Below are 10,792 nucleotides of genomic sequence, written 5' to 3'. Positions count from 1 at the left end.
CTTATACTCATTGTCTGGAACACTACATACCAGCAAATAACCTTATACTCACTGTTTGGAGGACTACATACCATCAAGAAACCTTATACTCACTGTTTGGAACACTGCATACCAGAAAAACCTTTTACTCACTGTCTGGAACACTACATACGAGCAAGCAACATTATTGTCACTGTCTGGAACACTACATACCAATAAGCAACCTTATACTCACTGTCTAGAAGACTGTATACCAGCAAGCAACATTATACTCACTGTTTGGAACACTACATACCAGCAAGCAACCTTATACTCACTGTATGGAGCACTATATACCAGCAAGCAACCTTATACTCACTCTCTGTAGCACTACATATCTACAAGCAACCTTATACTCACTGTTTGGAGCACTACATACCATCAAGAAACCTTATACTCACTGTTTGGAACACTGCATACCAGAAAAACCTTTTACTCACTGTCTGGAACACTACATACGAGCAAGCAACATTATTCTCACTGTCTGGAACACTACATACCAATAAGCAACCTTATACTCACTGTCTAGAAGACTCTATACCAGCAAGCAACCTTATACTTACTGTCTGGAACACTACATACCAGCAAGCAACCTTATACTCACTGTCTGGAACACTACATATCAGCAAGCAACTGTATACTCACTGTCTGGAACACTACATACCAGCAACCTTATACTCACTGTCTGGAACACTACATATCAACAAGCAACCTTATGCTCACTGTTTGGAACACTACATGCCAGCAAGCATCCTTATGCTCACTGTTTGGAACACTACATACCAGCAAGCAACCTTATACTCACTGTCTGGAACACTACATACCAATAAGCAACCTTATACTCACTATCTAGAAGACTGTATACCAGCAAGCAGCCTTATACTCACTCTCTGGAACACTACATACCAGCAAGCAACCTTATACTCACTGTCTGTAACACTCCATACCAGCAAGCAACATCATACTCACTGTCTAAAAGACAGTGAGTATAGCAAGCAACCTTTTACTCACTCTCTTGAACACTACATACCAGTAAGGAACATTATACTCCAGGCTATCTCCCCCAACCAGCGAACCAGGTTGCTAAGAGTTGATGATGGGGCCCCGTCGTTCAACTAGTGACCAGGTTCTAGCCAATAAGAAGATGGTTTTGGCAATCGCAGAGGTTATGTGGGTACCACTCTCCTGTCTGCCCTTGTCATTCCCATTCTAGAGCTGGTTGAAGCACGGTCTGCTATCTTGTGGCTTCTATTTCTGCCTTGCTTACCGTGGAGTGCACTATACTTATCACTGTACATAGTGTACATATTGCTGTTCTAAATTGGTGAAGGATAATATAAGTCTAAACTTTTTCTGCTGTGTTTATTTTGCTCCCATTACACCCGGGATAACAGGCCATTTGGAATCCTGGGTTGTAATATGGGTAGCCTGTCCGAGAGCTGGAGCTGGACTTAGAGAAACGGTTGAGCTTAGGGTGAAGCTCGTAGCAGGAACATTGTGCAGCTTGCTGTCTGGCATTGCATTAGCTTTGCCTACGCTTTACAAATTTTGCGTGTCAGTTACTGTTATGGTCAGCCTTGCTATTGTGTGATCGTTCAACAGCTCGCTACTAGCTTGTTCGGTGTGCTCGCTTCGCTACGGTCAATCTTCTAGAACAGTGTAGCTGTCTGGCATTGCTTTACAAATTTTGCGTGTCAGTTGTTACTAGCCTGTTCGGTGTGGAGAATTTTGCAGTCGGCTTTGCTTGTATGCGTATTCTGCAATCGTACTGTGCATAGCTAAGCGTGTCCTGCAAATTAACGTGTTACGTTGGGGTATTCTGCAATCGTACTGTGCATAGCGAATAACTTATGCCACCTAGACGAGTCAGACGTCTGGTGTCGGCATATACTTTGCATAACCTACCTAAATTGTCCCTACAGCGTTGTTGGCAAATTGCTCGTTCCATTGGCATTAAATACAAACGCACTCTCACAGCTGCGCAACTGCGTTCACTGATTGCTGACAAACTTATAGAAGAAGAGATGGCACATCAGACTCCTCCCACTACGGAAGCTAGGGCAAAAACTACTCTGTTCTCGCAGGAGGAAGATGATACACCTACGGAGCAAAATGGTCAGTATAGTGCAGCTGGGTTGTCTCAAGGTGAATCAGCGTCGTTGGCACTTGAGCTGGCAAAAATCAATCTTGAGCAAACTAGGGAACAGAGAGCATTCGCAAGGGAAGAATTTGATAGGGAAAGAGAAAGGAGGCAGTTTTCGCATTCTGTAAATGATTTTAGTTTACAAAAAGCAGTACAGCTTGTTCCCCGCTTCAATGAGGCCGAACCAGAACAATTTTTCGAAAGCTTCGAAAATCAGGCTCGAGCCTTGAGGTGGCCGGAACAGCATTGGGCATCGTTGGTTCATACAGCATTATTGGGTAAGGCACAGGAATTTACGTCAGTATTAAATGACGCTGAATTTTCTGATTATCAAGTAGTGAAGACCACAGTGTTGGGAGCATATACATGTATCCCAGCCAAATATAAAAAAAATTTAAGCTGGGCAGACGACAGCTTGGTCAATCCCTAGTGGACTTTGTGAGACAGCAAACCAAAGCTTTTACCAGCTGGTATAAAGCAAGTGGTGTCTCTACCTTTGAGGAGCTGGTACAGCTTATTCTGATTGATAACCTGCTGGAGTCTGTGGGACCAGAGGTTCGAGTCTTTCTGCAGGATCGTGACTTAACCACTGCATTGGAGGCAGCCAGGTTGGCTGATACCTTCGAAACTAACCGCTCCTTGTCCGAGCGGTCCCGTCTCTCTTTTCAACAGCCTGGCATGAGCAGAGATCGTCAACCTTGGAGAATGAAGTGCCAGCCGGAGGGAGAACGTCTACGTCAGCCAACTAAGTCACCTGGTGAGCCACGCTTCTCAACTTATGGTCTACCTGCTGAGAGACAAACTACTCAACATGGTGCATCTCGACAACAGTATCCAGAGAGACACCAGCCAGAACGACACCATTTGCAACGTCAGCAGGGAGTAAAGGGCAAGCCTGTCGTCTGCTTCCTCTGTAACAAAGTAGGTCATATCCGTCCCAACTGCCCCCACAAACCCCAACCCATTGGGAAAATCTCTAATATCCCTAGTAACATGTCCCCTAGAGAAGTAGAAAAAGGTATGGCCCCTTATTATTGCAAGAGTCTTATTTCCCTTCAGGAAAACTCAGAAACAACTGAAGTAAAGACCTTTAGAGATACTGGAGCATATTGCTCACTTGTAAGAGAAGGAATATTACCCCTTTCAGAGAACACTTCCTTGAATTCCTCTGTTTTATTAGAAGCATTTGGAGGAGCTATATATTCTGTCCCTTTGCATAAAATTTATGTACAGTGCAAATATTACACTGGGTACTTGACTGTAGGTGTCTCAAAAGGATTCCCCATGAAAGATGCCATGTTATTACTGGGTAATAACATTACTACTGTTAGTGCGTGTCCTGAACCTATAATGAGTAATTCTTCTCCGGTGTTGGCCATAACTCGGGCAACATCCCAAGGGTTGTCTGGAGAGAATGTTGACCTATCCTTGGACGACTCCGATCTCGGAATAGCCACGTTGTTTTATGAGGCACACCGGCCGGAGCCTCGTAAATCAAGTGAACAGACCCCGATCAAGCCTTCCTATTCCCAGGTTGCAGGATTGCCAGATGTCTCTGTTTCCATGCCCGAGGGACTGTCCTTCCGGGAGGAACAACGAAAGGACCCTTCTTTAAAATTCGCTTTTCAGGCAGCCATGGGTAAATCCTCTTTGGGTCATCCGGTCAAGTATGAAGTTAAAAACGATTATTTGATCTGCACTGAGACTGGTAAGGAGATAGAGGGCCGGCAATTGTATGACAGGTTAGTGGTTCCAACCAAGTTTAGACCTCAAATATTAAATATAGCTCATAATACTTCATTAGGAGGTCACTTAGGAATTACAAAAACCTTGTATAGAATCACAAAAGAATTTTATTGGCCAAAATTAAAGAAAGATGTGAAGAATCATATTAGGTGTTGCCGAGAATGTCAGCAAGTAGGGAAACCTGGACATTCCATTAAACCTGCACCTCTCCAACCTATACCTGCTGATGGAGAACCTTTTGCAGATTTAATTATAGATTGTGTAGGTCCACTACCTAGGTCAAAGTCTGGAAATCAATATTTATTTACGATTATGGATAAAGTAACCAGATATCCTGAAGCAATTCCCATGCGCAGTATTAATACTAAAGCTATTCTCAAAGCTTTAACCAAATTCATTTCTTGTTTTGGCATTCCTAAAACTATTCAAAGTGATCAAGGTACTAACTTTACTGCCAAAGCATTTAGGGAAGTATTAACTAGGTTAGGGATAATCCACAACTTATCCACTGCCTATCATCCTCAGTCCCAAGGCGCCTTGGAAAGATTCCATCAGACGTTAAAAACTATGATGAGAACTTTTTGCATGCACTTTCCTACAGACTGGGATGAATCACTACCTTTGTTGCTGTTCTCAGTACGAGAGACGGTGCAAGAGTCTACAGGGTATAGTCCGTTTGAGCTGATCTTTGGGCACAATGTACGAGGTCCTCTTCGGGTGCTCAAAGAAGGATGGATGGGAGAAGACGTTAGCTCAACACTCTACAACCCGTCTTCAAGGTTGCAGGTGGCACGTCAGTTAGCCAAGGCTAACCTAAAGACAGCTCAAAGTAAGATGAAACAGAGGTATGACAGAAGTGCAAAATTCCGCTCCTTCCATCCAGGAGACAAGGTGTTGGTGCAGGAACCTATACCTGGCCACACCTTGAAAGCTAGATTTACGGGACCTATGCAGATTGTAAGTAGATTATCTGATGTAAATTATGTGGTAGCTCCCATTGATAAGACCTCAAAAACTAAAATTTACCACATCAATCAATTAAAATCTTTTCATACACCAGATAAAGTCCCAGTAATGACTCTGTCCTCTACCTCTGAGGACGACTCTGATTCTTTGCACTCTATCTCTGAAATTAATATTAAACTTTCAAATTCTGTCCTCCTCAAGGATCCTAGCCCTTTAATGGAGGGACTATCTGAAACGCAAGCAACAAATTTAACTGAGCTTCTACAGTCATATCCTAATATTTTTTCGGATGTGCCGAAAAAATGTACGTTAGGTTATCATGATGTAGATGTGGGAAACTCTAAACCAATTAAACTCTCCCCCTACAGAGCTAATCCTGAAAAGCAAAGGCTACTTCAGCAGGAAGTAGAATTTTTGTTAAAGCATGGTTTAGTGGAGGAGTCATCTAGTCCATGGGCTTCACCGTGCATCCTTGTGAAGAAGGCTGATGGAGGGTTTCGTATGTGTACAGACTACCGTAAGGTGAATGAGGTCACAATTACAGATGCTTACCCTCTTCCTCGTCTGGATGACGTAATTGACTTTGTGGGTAAGGCTACTTTTGTGTCCAAGTTAGATCTCCTTAAAGGTTACTATCAGGTACCTTTAACGGATAAGGCGAAGGAAATCTCTGCCTTCGTAATTCCAGGAGGTCATTATCAATACACAGTTACCCCCTTCGGAATGAAAAATTCCCCCTCTTCATTCCAGAAACTTATCCATCAGGCTATTAAAGGACTTGAAGGCACGGCAGCGTACCTAGATGATATTGTTGTGGTGTCTGATACTTGGGATCAACACCTACTTAGACTTAAGGCTCTTTTTGAGACCTTTAAGAGTTCCCATTTAACAGTTAATTTATCTAAATCTTCCTTTGGCCAGGCCACTGTCACTTTTCTAGGCCATGAAGTAGGTAGTGGTAAAGTTGCACCTAAACTTGCTAAAGTTCTTGCTATTAAAGATTATCCAGTTCCTCATGATAGGAAATCTCTTCAACGTTTCCTAGGCATGATAGGATTTTACAGAAGATTCTGTAAGAATTTCTCAGATATTGTAGCCCCTCTTACCTCTCTTACCAGTCACAAAGTTCCCTTTAATTGGACCTCAGACTGTAACACTGCTTTTAATAAAGCAAAAAGATTATTGTGTACTGCACCCATTCTTTTGTCTCCAGACTTCTCCAAACCTTTTTCATTACAGGTTGATGCTTGTGAGTCTGGGGTTGGGGCAGTACTATTACAAATCGAGAATGAGGAGTTGCAGCCTGTAGCATACTTTTCAGCCAAGTTCCAGCCACATCAGAGGGCTTACTCTACCATTGAAAAAGAAGCCCTCGCGCTGGTACTGGCTTTGGAGCATTTCGATGTTTATGTGGGCCAGACATCGCAGGTGGTCACAGTCTACAGTGATCACAATCCTCTAGTATATCTCCAAGCCATGAAGAACCACAACACAAGGCTCATGCGCTGGACGCTAAGACTGCAACCATACTCACTCAGAATTAAATATATTGCCGGCAAAGAAAATGTGTTGGCGGACTCTTTATCTAGAGTCTAATATTTTTATTTATTTAGGTTAGGATGTTATATTTGTGGTAACCCCTTTTCACGCTCTTTTTTTTTATCCCCTGGTGTGGGTTTTTTTTTTTTAGTGAGGGGATGCGGGCTACCGTCCGCCTGTATCTTGGACCTATGCTAGCCTGACTGACTGCTGTCTCACTTTGAGTTTAGGGTTTGGCTTTTTGTCACGAGAAAAGCTGAGCTCTATCTAAGAGTTGGATGGTGGAGAGGAAAGGCGGTCCCATTATTTTGTGCCATGGCGGCACGGTTACCACTGGGAGGTGGCAGCCTAATCCTGAGCCTTCTCGGGGTGGGGGTGTGGCATGCAAAGAGTACGTAACCTTTATTCGGCGCATGTACACACCCTCATTTACAGGCTATCTCCCCCAACCAGCGAACCAGGTTGCTAAGAGTTGATGATGGGGCCCCGTCGTTCAACTAGTGACCAGGTTCTAGCCAATAAGAAGATGGTTTTGGCAATCGCAGAGGTTATGTGGGTACCACTCTCCTGTCTGCCCTTGTCATTCCCATTCTAGAGCTGGTTGAAGCACGGTCTGCTATCTTGTGGCTTCTATTTCTGCCTTGCTTACCGTGGAGTGCACTATACTTATCACTGTACATAGTGTACATATTGCTGTTCTAAATTGGTGAAGGATAATATAAGTCTAAACTTTTTCTGCTGTGTTTATTTTGCTCCCATTACACCCGGGATAACAGGCCATTTGGAATCCTGGGTTGTAATATATAAACAAATGCTAGAGAGTGAGTCTATTAATACAGGCTAGGCAGTGAGCTTATAAACAAATGCTAGAGATTAAGTCTATTAATACAGGTTACCCAGTGAGCTTATAAATAACTGGTAGAGAGTGAGTCTATTATAGCCAGTAAGCTTATAAACAAATACTAGAGAGTGAGTCTATTGATACAGGCCAGCCAGTGAGCTTATAAATAATTGCAAGAGAGTGAGTATATTAATACAGGCTAGCCAGTGAGCTTATAAACACATGCTAGAGGGTAAATCTATTAATACAGGCTAGCCAGTGAGCTTATAAACACATGCTAGAGGGTAAATCTATTAATACAGGCTAGCCAGTGAGCTTATGAGCAATAGCTAGAGGGTGAGCTTATTGATAGAGGCTTGTGAGTGAACGTTGGTGAAATGTAACTTAATGAATCCTTTGCTAAAGGTGTATTACTAGTTAGTTTAATATGTTTATCATGCACCCCATTACTAAACAACATGTCGGTTCACAGTTATATGCCAAGTACACTAGTTCCTAAAATCAGGGACAATGTAAACTCTCGTTGTATATATATATACTGATATATTCATTACGCGGTATGTATATACCGCTGTTGTCAGTGTATATATCTGGTGTATTTTCATTATTATTGTTGTTCTTATTAATCACTACTATTATTTTATATTGAAGGGGAAACGCTAAACCCATAAGGGTCATACAACGTCTGGTAAGTCAGGTATAAAGTAAGTGGAAAATAAGGAAGACGGCTCCAGTTCCTACGATCAAGAGCAATTCGCCAGCCTCACAGACTTCCCACTCTGATACAGAATTTCAGTTCATCGCCACCATCACCGTCAGTCACACACCAGAGGCCAGGAAAACACCTCGTTATACATGAAATTTATTGACACTGCACCTGCGTAATAATAAATACATCGTCAGTTGTAGGTTGCATATATATATATATATATATATATATATATATATATATATATATATATATATATATATATATATATATATATATATATATATATATATATACACACACACACACACACACACACACACACACACACACACACATATATATATATATATACATATATATATATATATATATATATATATATATATATATATATATATATATATATATATATATATATATATATATATATAAAGCAAGTTTTTATTTTATTTGTGACATGATCGTAACTAAATACTCTGGCAGTTTTGGCCAAGTCAGTCCATTAATGTCAGCAAGATGTATTGACAATTATAATATACTATCACTGTTACCTATTATATGTATATATATATATATATATATATATATATATATATATATATATATATATATATATATATATATATATATATATATATATATACATAGATACATAGATACATACATACATACATACATACATACATACGTATATACACACATATGATTCAAGTGAAAAATTCATACTGTGGTTTTGCAAGTAAATTATTAATTAATGAATTTTTCAATAAGAGAAGAATGAGTTGCAGTATTAAATTCAATAAATATAAGTCATTACTCTGAGTGGAACTCGTAAGAGAGGAAGTAACAGAGAAGAATACCGTGTTACACTGAGTCCCGGACCAAGTGATGACTTGATAATGGTACTGCTACAAATATTCAGTCTACCATAATAAGAACAGCATCAGTGGCACTGCCAGAGACATACAATCTACCATGATACTACCAGCATCAATGGTACTACCAGAGGTATACATTCTACCATGATACTACCAGCATCAATGGTACTACCAGAAGTATACATTCTACCATGATACTACCAGCATCAATGGTACTGCCAGAGACATTCAGTCTACGATGATACTAACAGCGCCAATGGTACTGCCAGAGACATACAATCTACCATGATACTACCAGCATCAATGGTACTACCAGAGGTATACATTCTACCATGATACTACCAGCATCAATGGTACTGTCAGAGACATACAATCTACCATAATATATGCCAGCATCAATGGTACTGCCAGAGACATACAATCTACCATGATACTACCAGCATCAATGGTACTACCAGAGGTATACATTCTACCATGATACTACCAGCATCAATGGTACTGTCAGAGACATACAATCTACCATGATATATGCCAGCATCAATGGTACTGCCAGAGACATTCAGTCTACAATAATACTACCAGCATCAATGGTACTGCCAGAGACATACCGTCTACCATGATACTACCAGCATCAATGGTACTGCCAGAGGTATACATTCTACCATGATACTACCAGCATCAATGGTACCACCAGCATCAGTGATACTACCAGCATCAATGGTACCACCAGCATCAGTGATACTACCAGCATCAATGGTACCACCAGCATCAGTGATACTACCAGCATCAATGGTACCACCAGCATCAGTGATACCACCAGCATCAATGGTACCACCAGCATCAGTGGTACTACCAGCATCAATGGTACCACCAGCATCAGTGATACTACCAGCATCAATGGTACCACCAGCATCAGTGATACTACCAGCATCAATGGTACCACCAGCATCAGTGATACTACCAGCATCAATGGTCCCACCAGCATCAGTGATACTACCAGCATCAATGGTACCACCAGCATCAGTGATACTACCAGCATCAATGGTACCACCAGCATCAGTGATACCACCAGCATCAATGGTACCACCAGCATAAGTGGTACTACCAGCATCAATGGTACCACCAGCATCAGTGATACTACCAGCATCAATGGTACCACCAGCATCAGTGATACTACCAGCATCAATGGTACCACCAGCATCAGTGATACTACCAGCATCAATGGTACCACCAGCATCAATTATACTACCAGCATCAATGGTACCACCAGCATCAATGATACTACCAGCATCAATGGTACCACCAGCATCAGTGACACTACCAGCATCAATGGTACCACCAGCATCAGTGATACTACCAGCATCAATGGTACCACCAGCATCAGTGATACTACCAGCATCAATGGTACCACCAGCATCAGTGGTACTACCAGCATCAATGGTACCACCAGCATCAGTGATAATACCAGCCTCAATGGTACCACCAGCATCAGTGATACTACCAGCATCAATGGTACCACCAGCATCAGTGGTACTACCAGCATCAATAGTACCACCAGCATCAGTGATACTACCAGCATCAATGGTACCACCAGCATCAGTGATACTACCAGCATCAATGGTACCACCAGCATCAGTGATACTACCAGCATCAATGGTACCACCAGCATCAGTGATACTACCAGCATCAATGGTACCACCAGCATCAGTGATACTACCAGCATCAATGGTACCACCAGCATCAATGATACTACCAGCATCAATGGTACCACCAGCATCAGTGATACTACCAGCATCAATGGTACCACCAGCATCAATGATACTACCAGCATCAATGGTACCACCAGCATCAGTGATACTACCAGCATCAATGGTACCACCAGCATCAGTGATACTACCAGCATCAATGGTACCACCAGCATCAGTGGTACTACCAGCATCAATGGTACC

Source organism: Cherax quadricarinatus, chromosome 10, assembly GCF_038502225.1.
Source record: "Cherax quadricarinatus isolate ZL_2023a chromosome 10, ASM3850222v1, whole genome shotgun sequence".
In the NCBI taxonomy this organism is placed as follows: domain Eukaryota; kingdom Metazoa; phylum Arthropoda; class Malacostraca; order Decapoda; family Parastacidae; genus Cherax; species Cherax quadricarinatus.
Note: the sequence above shows the minus strand (reverse complement) of the source record.